Consider the following 15,550-nt stretch of genomic DNA (forward strand, 5'->3'; position numbering starts at 1 on the left):
AAATTGCCACAGCAGAGCATCACAACATTATCACAATGACCCCTGAAAGATAACATCACGTAATTGCCTATAGAGTCACTGCACGAGGCTGATTGAATCCATCTGTGCAGAGGTCTGAGCGTTGTTCCCGGCCCACCTCAGCCGAGCTATTTCAACAACTCAACAATATTGAAGCATAACAGCACCGCTCTGGAAGCTTCCGTGAGCTACAGATACTTTCGAGATGTAACTCCAATCACAAATAAATCCCACTCAGCTCGGTCGCTACTCGCATTGGACTTTGGTATCAGGGTGGGCTGGTGAGGAGGATGAGTGGGTGGGCTGGTGAGGAGGATGAGTGGGTGGGTTGGTGAGGAGGATGAGTGGGTGGGCTGGTGAGGGGGATGAGTGGGTGGGTTGGTGAGGAGGATGAGTGGGTGGGCTGGTGAGGAGGATGAGTGGGTGGGTTGGTGAGGAGGATGAGTGGGTGGGTTGGTGAGGAGGATGAGTGGGTGGGTTGGTGAGGAGGATGAGTGGGTGGGTTGGTGAGGAGGATGAGTGGGTGGGTTGGTGAGGAGGATGAGTGGGTGGGTTGGTGAGGAGGATGAGTGGGTGGGTTGGTGAGGGGGATGAGTGGGTGGGCTGGTGAGGAGGATGAGTGGGTGGGTTGGTGAGGAGGATGAGTGGGTGGGTTGGTGAGGGGGACGAGTGGGTGGGTTGGTGAGGAGGATGAGTGGGTGGGCTGGTGAGGAGGATGAGTGGGTGGGTTGGTGAGGAGGATGAGTGGGTGGGTTGGTGAGGGGGATGAGTGGGTGGGTTGGTGAGGGGGATGAGTGGGTGGGCTGGTGAGGAGGATGAGTGGGTGGGCTGGTGAGGAGGATGAGTGGGTGGGGCTGGTGAGGAGGATGAGTGGGTGGGCTGGTGAGGGGGATGAGTGGGTGGGTTGGTGAGGAGGATGAGTGGGTGGGGCTGGTGAGGAGGATGAGTGGGTGGGGCTGGTGAGGAGGATGAGTGGGTGGGGCTGGTGAGGAGGATGAGTGGGTGGGCTGGTGAGGAGGACGAGTGGGTGGGTTGGTGAGGGGGATGAGTGGGTGGGGCTGGTGAGGAGGACGAGTGGGTGGGGCTGGTGAGGAGGATGAGTGGGTGGGCTGGTGAGGAGGATGAGTGGGTGGGCTGGTGAGGAGGATGAGTGGGTGGGGCTGGTGAGGAGGACGAGTGGGTGGGGCTGGTGAGGAGGACGAGTGGGTGGGTTAGTGAGGGGGATGAGTGGGTGGGGCTGGTGAGGAGGACGAGTGGGTGGGGCTGGTGAGGAGGATGAGTGGGTGGGCTGGTGAGGAGGATGAGTGGGTGGGCTGGTGAGGAGGATGAGTGGGTGGGGCTGGTGAGGAGGATGAGTGGGTGGGGCTGGTGAGGGGGATGAGTGGGTGGGTTGGTGAGGAGGACGAGTGGGTGGGGCTGGTGAGGAGGATGAGTGGGTGGGCTGGTGAGGGGGATGAGTGGGTGGGGTGGTGAGGAGGATGAGTGGGTGGGGCTGGTGAGGAGGATGAGTGGGTGGGCTGGTGAGGAGGATGAGTGGGTGGGTTGGTGAGGGGGATGAGTGGGTGGGCTGGTGAGGAGGATAAGTGGGTGGGCTGGTGAGGAGGATGAGTGGGTGGGCTGGTGAGGAGACGGAGTGGGTGGGCTGGTGAGGAGGAGGGGTGGGTGGGTTGGTGAGGAGGATGAGTGGGTGGGCTGGTGAGGAGACGGAGTGGGTGGGCTGGTGAGGAGGATGAGTGGGTGGGCTGGTGAGGAGGACGAGTGGGTGGGCTGGTGAGGAGACGGAGTGGGTGGGATGGTGAGGAGGGTGAGTGGGTGGGCTGGTGAGGAGACGGAGTGGGTGGGTTGGTGAGGGGGGTGAGTGGGTGGGCTGGTGAGGAGGATGAGTGGGTGGGCTGGTGAGGAGGATGAGTGGGTGGGCTGGTGAGGAGGATGAGTGGGTGGGCTGGTGAGGAGGATGAGTGGGTGGGCTGGTGAGGAGGATGAGTGGGTGGGCTGGTGAGGAGGATGAGTGGGTGGGGCTGGTGAGGAGGATGAGTGGGTGGGCTGGTGAGGAGGATGAGTGGGTGGGCTGGTGAGGAGGATGAGTGGGTGGGGCTGGTGAGGAGGATGAGTGGGTGGGGCTGGTGAGGAGGATGAGTGGGTGGGCTGGTGAGGAGGATGAGTGGGTGGGGCTGGTGAGGAGGATGAGTGGGTGGGCTGGTGAGGAGGATGAGTGGGTGGGCTGGTGAGGAGGATGAGTGGGTGGGGCTGGTGAGGGGGATGAGTGGGTGGGCTGGTGAGGTGACTGAGCGAGATGGCTGCCTGCCACCTTCTCTTATCTACACAAGGAAAGCCGTTGCCAGACAAGCACGGCTAGATTATGCGGCACTCCAAACATCAAATAAATTAAATATTCCGCAAAAAAATGAAGAGTTCATATTATTAGTATCGTAGTAGCAATAGTATCCAATTTCATACAATGACGTTAAACCAATTTGCCGAAATCGTGTAACAAAAAATTCAGACAATAACTTTCTAGCAATGGCAGAGCGATGTTTCAATTCGTCTTTTGCATGCATTCTCCAGTTTTCCTTTATCTCTATTTACACACCTTCCGCGACTATGCAAAGTGCAGCGCTTTGACGTGCGCGCGAGCCGAGGCGTTTATAAATCTCCCACCAACTCGAGCGCTCACCCCGGGGGAGGGCGATCCGTGGTGGTGGTGGTGGTTGTGGTGCTACTAAAAACCCAGCTGGCAGGGCCAAGTCACATTTAAAACAGAGGCGCGTTCGTCACCGGGCCTGGGAGAGACTCCCCGTGAACCCGACCCGGGTGCCCCCCCCCCTTCTATGCCAACCGCCGCTTCCTTGACGAGAGCCGCGCCACAGACCCCCCTCCCCAAGGGTCGAGAGGTTACTTGGGGGACGATGGGGGGGGGGGCTGGGCTGGGCTGGCAACCGCGGTGATGCTGTGGGTGGCGGCGCGTGCCGTGGCTTGGCAGGTGGATGAGGGGTGGGGGCGGTGTGGAGGGCGAGGTGATGGTGGTCTAGGGGGGTCCACGACACGCACCCCCCCCCCCCCTGGTTTGTATTCCCCAAACAAACATTTGTTGCCATAGCGACGGGTGATAAGTCGAGAGAAAGAGAGAGAGGGAGGGCGGCGGCTGATTTTAATAACGAGCCACGATGATGGCCACGGTGAAATGTCGCTTCCATCTACCCCTCTGGTCAGGGGCTGCGACGGCGCCTTTCCAGTTCCACGACGTGAAGAATTCCATTCGTTCATTCGTCAGCGCAGAGCGGAGCCAACTCGCTCTGGCGTCTCGCAGCCGTCCAGGAAACCCGTAAACAATTGAAGCGCATCCCCTGGCCCCGTTCGCTCGCCAGCTGTGAGAGATTCACAATCTGCAACAATAACACCCGTAGGTGTGTATGATTCTGTTCACGGGCTTTCATCATTCCGCCGATGGGTGAAGGCCTCCCCGCTAAGGGTTGCCACCTCCGAGGTACCAAAAAACAAATCCAGCACATATCAAGGGAAGACGAATATCTCATAATTCCAGAAGAGGGGAGATCTACGTTTTCTTTGCATTGATGTACCATCATCGTTGTTGTTATTATTATTATTATTAAGCAATTGACAAAAACGTTAAACGTTTCCAGGAGAGCAGCTACCACGATATCAAGACGATCCTGGGAACACCAGGACAGGTAGCAACTCTACTCCCCACATCCTAAAGATCATCGGGGATTGCTTTACAATACTTCAACATTTAAACATTTTTTTAAACATGAAATGCGCATAATGTATATCTATCCACACACACATACACGGATACACCCATAGATGTATTTATTTTGTATTTAAAAATAACGGCATGGGGAGGGGACTGCCATATTTTTGGGTTGCTGTGCAGGCTTTTTAAGAATGCATTTCCCAAGCTGCTGAAATTCAAGTAAAATGCTGTGTCTATTTCGATTTAAAGCTTTCGTGACTGCAGGGATTCATCTTCTTGGTTCTTTCGGTAAAGTCACGTAGAAGGGAAGTAATACAATAATAAAAATAAAACATAATATTTTATTATGCTTTTTTTAAAACATAATAAAATATTGTTTTATTTTTATTATTTTATTACTTCCCTTCTACGTGGCTTTCCCGTAAAATGTTGTGTCTATTTCGATTTATAGCTTTCGTGACTGCAGGGATTATTACTTCCCTTCTACGTGACTTTACCGAAAGAACCAAGAAGATGAATCCCTGCAGTCACGAAAGCTTTAAATCGAAATAGACACAACATTTTACTTGAATTTCAGCAGCTTGGGAAATGCATTCTTAAAAAGCCTGCACAGCAACCCAAAAATATGATGTTGTGTCTACTTAAACTTTGGCCTGAGGGCCTAACTTGATGCTTGGAAGCAGAGGGATCAGCTCTGTCTGACCCCGGCCACATCCAGGGGGATAGTCAAAGCACCGCTCGTGTCAAAAGAAACAAACACACTCCTTTCTCATCGCTCTGTGGTGGGCGAGATTTATATTTATAAAAAAAACATTTCACGGATCTCTCAAAAGCCGACAAGGAGCCGCAAATGCAGTATTTACACTGCCATGCGACGGTCCTGGCTTTCTGTTACTGTGGCTCGGTGTTGAGACACAGCCCGCAAAACGGCCAGCTTAGCCACGAATCCGAACGGGTACATTATGCATGAGACACGTGGTGGGCGCTATAAAAGAAAATAAGACAGACTTACGAAAAAATGCGTGTGGACAGGTTGCGCATGAGTTTTGTAATTCATAGCCACAGGAGAGCCACAGCATTCGACCGAACTAGCCCATCATGGCTAACACGTTATGTACCGATGTTAAGCCTTTCTTTTACGAGGTAACTAAACCCACTTACAGGAAACATAAATCCACAGCTGTGGTGCAGCAACTGTGTTCCCCAATTTGGTCTCTGGCCACGACTAATGTCAGTGGCGTGTGATATCTGAACCGGTCCAATTAATGGTTTTCCCCGTTCACCAAACAGCGCTGGCCGCCGTAGGTTGGCTACAGTACAGTCCAACAACCCACGTGGTTGACACGCAATTTGGAGGCCTTCATCCAACAGTGGATTGAAAACGGTCATAAATTGGTCAAAAATAAAAACATGCTTAAACCCACCGCTGGATGAAGGTCTCGTCACGTTGTGTCAGTCGTAGGGGTTGGTTGTTGATCATATTTCAAAAACGGGGCTTTGTGAACTTTAGTGCCCAGAATCGTTTCAGTTATCACTCGCCAATGATGTTAACCGTGGCTTAGAATCAAACCCGGGTGCGCGAGGTTCACAGCACAGAGTATCCAACCAATTTGCCCGCCGCTCCTCGAAATAAAAAATAAAAAATCTGGAATCTTCAGAAACTTCATGATGGGCAGTTTTTTTTTAGCAGAACTTTCAGCGTGATAACGGCCTTTCCCACAATGAAAATCCGTCGGCGAAGCATCCAACAAGCCTCATGGGCCCACGGTGTTTAAGTAGCAGAGGGACAGGTGCCAGGCTCGGCACCGAGGGGGCATCAACCTCAACCGCCAATCGGTATCGGATTACACTTCACGTGGGTCCTGCAGATTCTCAACATGTGGGCAATGTGCCTCGGTGTGGTTGGGTTGGGGGTGGTAGGTGGAGGTTCGATGAGAAGCTATTTAATTTTTGGTATAATTTTTTGGTAATCTCTCTGCGATGGTGGTGAAAAATCGTGCTTTGTAAATAAATAAATAACCACCATACAGAAAGTTAATTTCCCGAGGTAGCAACTTACATTTGTGCTTGTTCGTTTAAAATGCTCTGGGACAAAGTCATGGCAAAGTAATTAATTGTATTGTACGTGGGGAGATTGACTTCCAGTCGTTAACTTCTTCAAAGTAATTATTTATTGACCCAGAAACATGAGCCTCAAATCTCATTTGCAGGAGGTCCCATAATCATAGTTAACAACTCATTTGGGGGGGGGGGGGGAATCCCAAAAGTAGGACCCTTCTGAAATAAAACAAAATCTTCAGACTGACTTCAGTCCAAGCTTTTCTGGATATGTATATCCCACTTGCTGTACTGCCGCCTGTGTACAGCATGTGGCGGGGGAATCTCTTGCACAGACAGACACGCAGCATGGCTCTAAAACCCTACAGCGAGCTACTAAAAAGAATCAGATTTTTTATATTTATAAAAAAAGAGCCTCATTCACCTGTCCGCATCCCTAGGCGAATCGTGATTGATGTCCCCGCGCCGCGTGGGCCAGGCCGTGCCGTTATCGCGGTGGTTCCTGGGCTGTGCCGACCACGTGGCCCCACCACACACCGCTCTGCATTTGCACCGCTGGCACCATCTCACCGCTGCGGTATTGTCATACAAAGACAGATTCAACGCCCCGCCGCCCCCCCCCCATGTAGCATGCAACAGACTGTTGGGGCAAGTGCTGTTGTTGAACACCTATGAAACCCTGCACGGCACACGAGGGGGGTAGTGAGTGGCTAACGTCCACGCCCGGCCACCTTTGACTCCCCCAGTGCTGGTGTTTTACACACTACTGAGTCGACGTATGGGAGACCCAGGACCGGTTCAGATAATCCTCCGATTATATTATCTGCCACAACGTCCGATTAGCACGGTTGGCTACGTACGGCGCGAAAGAAGTTCAACATACAGTACATGCATAGAATCGTGGTGGCCGTTCAGCAGGAATAGAACTCGGGGGACCGCGTTCGAAGCGCCAGCGCGCTAACCACTGCGCCACCGCTCCCCCACTTCCATCACATGCGCACGCTCCCCGCCACCACCGCCACTATTTTCGGAGGGCGCGTCGATGACATCACAAAGTGGAACGGTGCGGTGCGTTCGGATGATAACGCAGCAGCAGCGCTACCAATTGGATGCCGGCAAGTGCCAACACAGGAACGGAGAGATGCGTTATCTGGCAGTGATATTGGCAGTGCGTCTGCTTTGTCTGCACTCGTGTGTGTTTGTGTGTGGGGGCTCGCTAACGGCACTTGCCCCAACAGTCTGTTAAGGGGCCGTCCGTAAATGACGTCACGCACCTAGGGGGGGGGGGTCAGACATTTGTGACGATGTGTGACGAGGGGGGGGGGGGTGAGAAATGTGACGTCACATAAAAATGCGCAACTTTAAATAAATAAATATAGACAACACTAACTGTTATAACAACACTCCTACAACATCAGAGTGCAGCGCCACATTAAATACGCACTACAATGACAATAGTTTAAAGCGATTTGAAGCATGTTTTATTTTCAAAATGGAAATATGGTTTTCTTGGGGGGGGGGGGGCAGAGCTTTGTGAAGTCATATTTGAGGGGGGGTCTGACTTTTTGTGACGTCGTGTGACGAGGGGGGGGGGTCAAAAATCGTCCAAAATCGCGTGACGTCATTTATGGACGGCCCCTAAGGCTATACGGGGGATTTTTGTTTTAGTATGTGGGGAGCGGTAGTGTAGCGGTTAGCCTCACTGCGCTACAAACCTGGTGATCGAAGTTCAATTCTCGCTCACGGCCATCACCAGTGACAATTAACTGAACCGCTCCTGGGCCACCCCTAGGCCGACTCAGCCTCAAATTAGTACCTGGTGCGGTATTTAAACATCGCCACTCGAGAGACAAAGGCGGCCGGGCGTGGTGCTGGACACACCACCCCCTCGCGTACCGTGCCGACCTTCATAGGTGCTCGCTTACAGCACGTGCCCCAACAGCCTGTTAAGACTATACGGGGGGGGGATCTTTGTCTTCGTTAGACAGTATCCATGATGGCTCATGCAGATGCCTTACAATCGTTTTATGCAGCAAAAATGGAACGGTTGCAATTGACAGTCTTTGAAATCATTCAATAATAAATATCCAAATCTCCTTTGTGCTATAATATACACTTTGATATTCAAGCCTGTGAATCAACGTTGGTTACTTGTTCTGATAAGAATTGTGTCGATATAATAAAGGAAATTAATGCAAACTGGAAAGTTATACTGGAGAATGCTATTCTCCAGTATAACTTTCCAGTTTGCATTAATTTAACTGGGCCTGGCGCACAAGCATGCAGTCGCGATTTACGGTCAAACCAGCCACAATTAAATGCAAACTCGGCAACACTTTACGAAGATAACAGCCCCGTTGCAGAATAGAAATTAAATTGGGGCGTGAGGTACAATGGGGGAGGAAGATGGGATAATGACAGAGGTGAGTGGATTATTTTAGAGCAATATGAGGGAGGTGTTCAAAATAAATTTAAGCCAATAATTTAGTTTAAGCCAAAATTACCTTATGTTAATATCCGCCCATTGTACAAGATAACGACTGTGGGTAAACCACACTCTTTAATATTATTTTTACGAATCTTGTGCATTTGGTTCTGCTGATACCAAAAGTTTGGAAACAATTTTAAATTACGACGATTTAAGCATCCACGAAAATATATTAAACGTCCATATGTATTTCTAAGAAATTGGGCAGTAATAAAATGCTTTTGACAGGAGAACATCAATTATTATAAGCTGCATAGCCAATCATTCTCAGACCACGTTTTTGGACATCGAAAAGGCCTTTTTTTCAGAGAGTTTACTTTTTAATTTGCCTCCATTTGGACACAAAAAGTGTCAGCAAAAACACACGTGGGTATGTCATTTGCACTTTGCAGAGGCAGCTGGGCAGTGTGTGTGAACTCGTAGGTGACACGATTAGCCGCAAGAGCTGCCACGATTCGCAATGAATGAAATGTCGGTTACCGAATAGACTGACGAGATGTCAACGACCTCGCCTGGTATGCAGGAGGTCGTGGGTTCGATCCCGACCCTAACGCCTGCTGTATATTTGAGTTTCCATGTTCTCGCATGGATTTTTTTCTCCGGGTCCTCTGGTGTTTGCCTCCACATTTAGAAACGTACGTTTAGAGTAGTTGTTATACATTTCCACGTGATAAGCCACTTCGTTGAGCTATCATCTGTGGTCAGGTCGCTTCTGAAATAATATCTATATAGCTCAGTGGACCTTACCTGGTAAATAAAAAAAATATTAGTATTTTTTTTACTTAAAATTGTAAACTTCTTTTTCTATGATCGGTTACTCAGTTCCATTTAATAAACGAAAGCCAGTCCGACCACCCCCACCCCGCCTCCCCTGGTAACTCTCTGCAAGCCACACCCATTGTGACCCAGCTGATGACATCGGCAAGCCCCGCCCATTGCCTCCCGTCCAGCGACACACATTGAGCCGGTTTTCCTCTCCTCCCCAACTATATTCATGTTATTCGATTAGTCCGATTTGTTGAGTAACCAATAATCGGTAGGATAATCAATTATCAAAATAATTGATTGTGTAAATAATTGATTGACCCAGCTGGGCTGGGCGCCATCCTACCCTTCTGAAGCAGACACATCGTGTCGCCTCTTCCGATGATTTCCTTCCAGGCAGACACGCTGGTGACCTCCATCAGCAAAATGGGTGACCCTAAAACCGGACCCCAGCTGGCCAACCAACCAAGCAACCCTCATCTCTCTCTCTCGCTGGCTTCAGTACTCACCCTCCCAGCACACACACACACGTGTGTGTGTGTCTGACCCTTCTCTCACATACGCGTGTATGGCCCTTCTCTCCTCAAAGCCCCCATCAGCACTCCCAGCCTGGCCGAGGGCTGGGTTTCAGACACGCACTTAAACCCAGGGGCGGATTAGAGCATTAATCAGCGTCGCCAGCAGACACGATATACGGGGGTGGGGGTGGGTGGGTGTACTTCCAAGCGGAAATTCAAATGTTGCAGAGCATAATATGCGGGGTAGAGGCAAAAAGCTCATTATTACTTTTACCTCCATAAAAGTGAAGCTGTGCTCAAGACACGTGGTCCTTAATGATTTATTTACTTTTTAATTATTTTTTATTTATATTTTTTAGGCTTCCGTTGCGGCTTGTTAAAAATAATTAATTTGCCAGCCGGCTATTATGCACAGATCGCGGAGATAAATGGCAGTACATTTTGCTGTTCGCGTTTATGAAAGTGAACGGCATGAAGTCAGAGATGATATATCTCTGCTACAAATGTGGCCCATTTCCTAAAACGTCGCCATATTTGCATGGGTTGTTTTTTTGTTCATTTTAGAGCAGTGTCATTGACTTAATGCGTTGAGTTTTTTGTAATTTATGCTTTATTCAAAAACAAGTTGATGGTAAAGAAGTGATACGTCTGAGCGTGCGTCTAATTTCAATGTCCAATAATACATTTTCTACAAACGTTAAACCCCCTGCATCTATTAGATTTGACTGTATATATTGTTTAACGAATTGCAATGTTATGGAACATACTGTGAAGAAAAAAACGGTATTGCACTCTAAGCATATTAAAATTGCAAGTTATGATGCAGTTTAATTAAGTTTATAATTTCCAGTTGGGTAATGTTGTGTAATCAGTTCAATTGCAACAACAAAACGTCATTCAATTTCAGAGATTGGAGCACGACACAAACGGGGAAATAAAGCAAAGCGAGAGCAGGTTCGGGTGCTTTTGTAACTTGATAAAAAAAAACATTGCAAACATACCACCGTGCTGAAGGAATGTATGACCTGCTCTGACATATGGATCGGAAAACATAGGCCACTAACAAAGAACATTTTAACAAAAGCTAAACATTGTGCAAAGAAGCGCGGAGAGGTGCATGCTTTAATTCCAGAGACGGGGAGAGGGACACGTGGATCAGGGAACAATACAGACCGTATTGACTGTAACGTGGCCTTGGACTGGACACGTGACTATAACGGATGATGGTCCGCTGGTCTTCTTTCGTACGGCTGCTAAGATGTAGATGCAGAACAACGGCCACAAGACAACCGCATCAGGAGTAGCAGAGTGTATCGTCGCTGTGATGTATTTGTGGATCGGGCATTGCGTTGTTCCACGTTGTACGGTCTGTTCTGGATGACCACAGTCGCACGCGACTGGAGAGTTTTTAAGTTTAAATTTGTGCATCAGGTATCCGCATCTGCCATGGTTTGTGCGGATGCGGTTTTGGGTGGACCATGAACTTCGTGGAGGATCAAACTCGGGGATCTTATGCGTTGGCTCTTTCTCCAAACAGGTGGTGAATATTTACAACAGAGTGGCAGCCAAGGGAGAAAATACACCCAAGAGGACGGTCCGGCCGTGAAGATGGAGCAATGAGAGTGTCCTGTGCGCAGGATCCCTGCTGTTGTATTGTGAGACTGCGAAGGACAGCAATGGCTTGGGGAGGCCTTCATCCAGCAGTTGTTAGAGCATGGATGGCTGAAGATGATGAATATGACCAAATTAATAAGGCAAGAAGCTTCACCGTGAAACCCGAAACCCACCGTCAACATTCCTCGTGTTCACCACGCTCTGCGGATGAACACATACCAAGCGAGACCTCGAACAAACGATGAACCAGTTATCAGCTTGCAGAGAAGAGGCTCGGAGAAACGGCATCGTGCAATCAACGAGGCTTTATCTAAAAATCAGGACCTATCTCGCAATCAGCGAAAGGGGCATTCAGGGTGTACTTTGCTCTTCCATCATTCAATACACATTGATTTCTGCAGTGTTTTTCGTCCCAATAGATTCACCTTTGAAACTATTGGGGTCTTCCAAACCTCGCGCGAAGGACAGCCCGTGCCCACGTGTCGGCTTAGCCGGCGATTGTGGTTTCGGGTTCGATGGGAAAAAGTGCCCCGTGAGCTGCGGGGAAACACAGGGGACGCACTTCAACAAGTGGCCCGCACAGCGGCGAGTTCACGCGCGCGTTTTTTTTTTTTAAACGTCGATTTGCATTGGGTGCGACTCGGTAAGGGGCAATCTCTGCATTAGAGTAACGGGCGCTTTTCACGAACCAAAAACCAGACAACGGCAGGGTAAGCGCTGCGCTCATTGACACCGAACCCGGAGGTTTTCTCGCCACCGATATGGAAGGGAAAAAAAAACCCCCACTCCCGGCATGAATGGGAAAAGCACTCTCACGCACGCGAGCCTGCACGTACACATTAATCAAGCCACCCCGCGCCCCACCCCGGCACGGCAGGTCACCTTTGCCCGAGACCCCTCCAAAGCGGCCCCTTAAACTAAAGCCTCTCCTGCCCTCCGCAGAGCACTCTCACTAATCTCTTCGTCGCACGAATATGCCCCGCGCGCCTCTTTTACCAGCGCGGCTTTTGTCTCGTCCACCTGCTCGCCTCCCACGAAACGCGTGGGTGTCCACTCTGGTGGGGAGGGTTTAATTAAAACATTCTTGCCCAAGCTCAGATAACCCACTGATTCCTCATCACGTCCCCGGGACCGCTGCGTGCTTCGCGTCTTTCAATCCCCGGCGCTCACGCCGCGCTGTTCCCGCACGCCGTGTGGGTCTTTTTGCTGTGCTGGACGTGTGCGTGCGTGTGTTTTTAGGTCTCCGATGGCGTGAATCCTGGGGGGTTGTTACCGAGTGTGGTTCGGCGTGATTTCTTGTCTAACCCGTTCTTCGATCCACGTGCTGTGTGGAGCCTCTTTCGACCAAATGAGAATTTGTCTTCGTGGACAAGGATGATGCTTGATTTACAGCTTTCGTGACTGCAGGAATTCATATGCTTTGGGTCTTTCGGTGAAGCCACGTAGATAGAAAAAATAATCAAATTATCACAACGTTTCGATTGCAACGATAGCAATCGTCATCAGGTGAAAAAACCGCAAGCAATTGTCATCAGGTGAAAAATAATTCACCTGATGACGATTTCTTGCGTTGCGATCGAAACGTCGTGATATGTCTATTCTTTTTTCTATCTACGTGGCTTTACCGAAAGACCCAAAGAATAAGGATGATGCTGTTGCTGCTGCTGAAGTAGTTCAGTTACTCAAGAAGCTCCGGACTGAAACGTCGGACATCCATGCTGAATGACACGCGGTATACTTCCAAAAACACACACACCGGAGTGAAACAGGACAGACCACGCAAGTGCCCAACCGTGTGTGTGTGATGCGGCACCAGTCACAATGTATGCTCAGCGCCAGACCGGCCTCCCAAATGTCTTCTCCCTGACCACGGAAGACTAATTTATTTTATCACCGCTGGCATGGCATGTACAAACACAGTGCAATCACTTTGTGGATCTCACTCTCAACTATTTAACAAAACGCCACTGGGTCTGCATACAATCTATTGTAAACACAATTAAATGTCACTTACGGCAACGATGATAATTGAATCATTGCCAGACTCCACCAATTATAGTCACAGGCCATTTTGCCAATTTCACTGCTGGATGAGCGCCACTGCCGAATGTCGATTTTGGACGCTGTTTGGCCATACTTCACCACGCTGGTTAGCGCGGGTTGGTGAAAGTGGGCGGTGTGTGTGGGGGGGGTAAGAACCATTCGGATGACTCTCGTCAGTGGCGTTCGCCGTGGCCGGGAATCGAACTCGGATGGGCGGGTTCAGAGGACAGTTCGCTCACAGCAACTCCACCGCCGCATCACCCTTTACGTGCATCACTGGCCACAAATTAAAACAAAACAAAGACAAGAACGCAATTAAAAGTCCGAGACGTTTCGAGGCAAAAAAAACCCGCCCTCATTAACTCTGCCAATTTGGTTAAGCAAACAAGAGCAAAGTGTTGTTGTTGTTGTTGTTATTTAGGCTCGCGACGCGGATGTCCCCCCCCCTCCCTGGGACCCGTGAGCGCAGAGAGGGCCGCTATTGTGAGACACCGAGAAGCTGCCCCCCCTCTATCTGGACCACGCACGCGCCGCGCGCTGCCCCCCGCGGGAAGTGTCAGCAGAATTTGCCCACGTGGTCTTCAACAAAAGCCTCAACGGAAGCCAAATTGGGTGTCTGCAATGTTCATCCGTCCACTGGCACGGCGAACTCGGGGGCGGAGTGGGGGGTCGAGCGTGTTGGTCGTGCGCGATCATCTTGGGTACCCGCTTGCGCCAGCCAGAGGCAGGATGATTAAAGAGACGCTGGCCAGTCGCTGCTGCCACGAATACGATGAAACCCGAGCCGCGGCGGCCCCCTTTGTGCATGTGGGGCACGTAGCAACACCGTGGTGACTTCTTAAACGCGAGAGTTCACGTTTTTAGTGTATTATCCCTATGACTTGCATCGCTGTTGCACTTGCCAATAAAAATGAATTAGCGTCCGTGCAATCGCGACGCCGCTAAACCAATTTTTCTTAAGAAATGCCCAAAATGGAATTTGGGTGGGTGGGTGGGGGAGGGCATCAATTTACTAACTTTTCAGTCGATAATTTCGCTGGTTTGCTATATAAAGTATATATACACGCATTGGAAATATTACTATTTATTGATGGCTTCTTGAGGATGAGCTACATTTTTAGGGCGGGGGGAGGGGGTGGCAACCTTCACGCGCCCACCCCCCACCTCTGTTAAGCGCCCTCTCTTAATTGCCAACGATTACTTTGTGCACGAAACGCCACGGATAGGTCATTCGGCAAGCTTCCCCATCACAATAGCAACCCTTTCAACAATTCCTATTCCACGTGACCGTTCAAAGGTGTCCAGTAGTCGACTGATTGCTCGTTGTTCCTACAAAGACATGAACCGTGCGGTTGGTGTGCGCACGCCTCTAATCCAGCACTGTGGAGGCGACGGTGGGTGGGGTGTCAAGGTGCCACAACCCGGCTTAACCAAGTGAAGGCGGTCGTGCAAAATGTGGAATAATCTCCATCTGTTCCCTCTGTATAAGATAGAGTGTTGTGCTCTTGCACGCGTGTTTTTTTTTATCCGGGCGCTCCGGTTTCAAACCGCATGATAATACTCCATTCATTGGCTGAAAACATCTTAACATATATAGAGGGGCTAGAGCTTGGACAATTGTTGGTAGCGACTGGCTGCCGTCTTCCTACTTAGTGGTCCCCCCCGTCCCCCCCCTGCATCCGAATCGTTCTCTCTCCCCAAGAGCGAGTGAAAACTGAGCTGAGCATTACAAGTTCAAATCATTATCAGGAGTTGAAACTCTTTGACCTCAAAAGGGTCGGATTTAATCAATCTGTCGTGACATTAGTCGGCAAGAAGTATTTTAGGTAAAAATAAATACGTTTTGACATGTCTAGTCCATGGTTAAATGCATGTAATCAAAAAGCATCCCATGTTGTACTCTACAAGTTACTGCCCTCAGTAATGAGCTGCACTTAACGCTTTCTGTGTGCTCAAGTACAATGCAGCAAAGCCACAGAGAACAGACATAAATACATTAGAAAGTGTTGCACACATGTCTATCAGACCCCCCCCCCCACCCCCCACAGTTTTCTTTAATTATGGCAGGTAAGCATATAAGAGACTTTACAATGGGGAAATGAAATGTTACCAGAGCCAGTGCTCTAGCCAAGGGGGGTTTTCTCCCCAAATTGGATTAAATATTTAAACAGCCCACGGAAAAGTGAATAACGGACGGAAGTGCATTAAATCACATTAACGAGAAAAATCATTCTGCGAACAGGTCTTAGACCGCGTCTGCCGATCAGATTATGAAACAAGGACGCTTCAATTGCTGAACAAACCGCTGCTATAATCGTAATTTGACTCAAT

The sequence above is a fragment of the Lethenteron reissneri genome, chromosome 24, assembly GCF_015708825.2.
Source record: "Lethenteron reissneri isolate LAM-NWPU_2019-01 chromosome 24, ASM1570882v1, whole genome shotgun sequence".
NCBI classification, from domain to species: Eukaryota; Metazoa; Chordata; class Hyperoartia; order Petromyzontiformes; family Petromyzontidae; genus Lethenteron; species Lethenteron reissneri.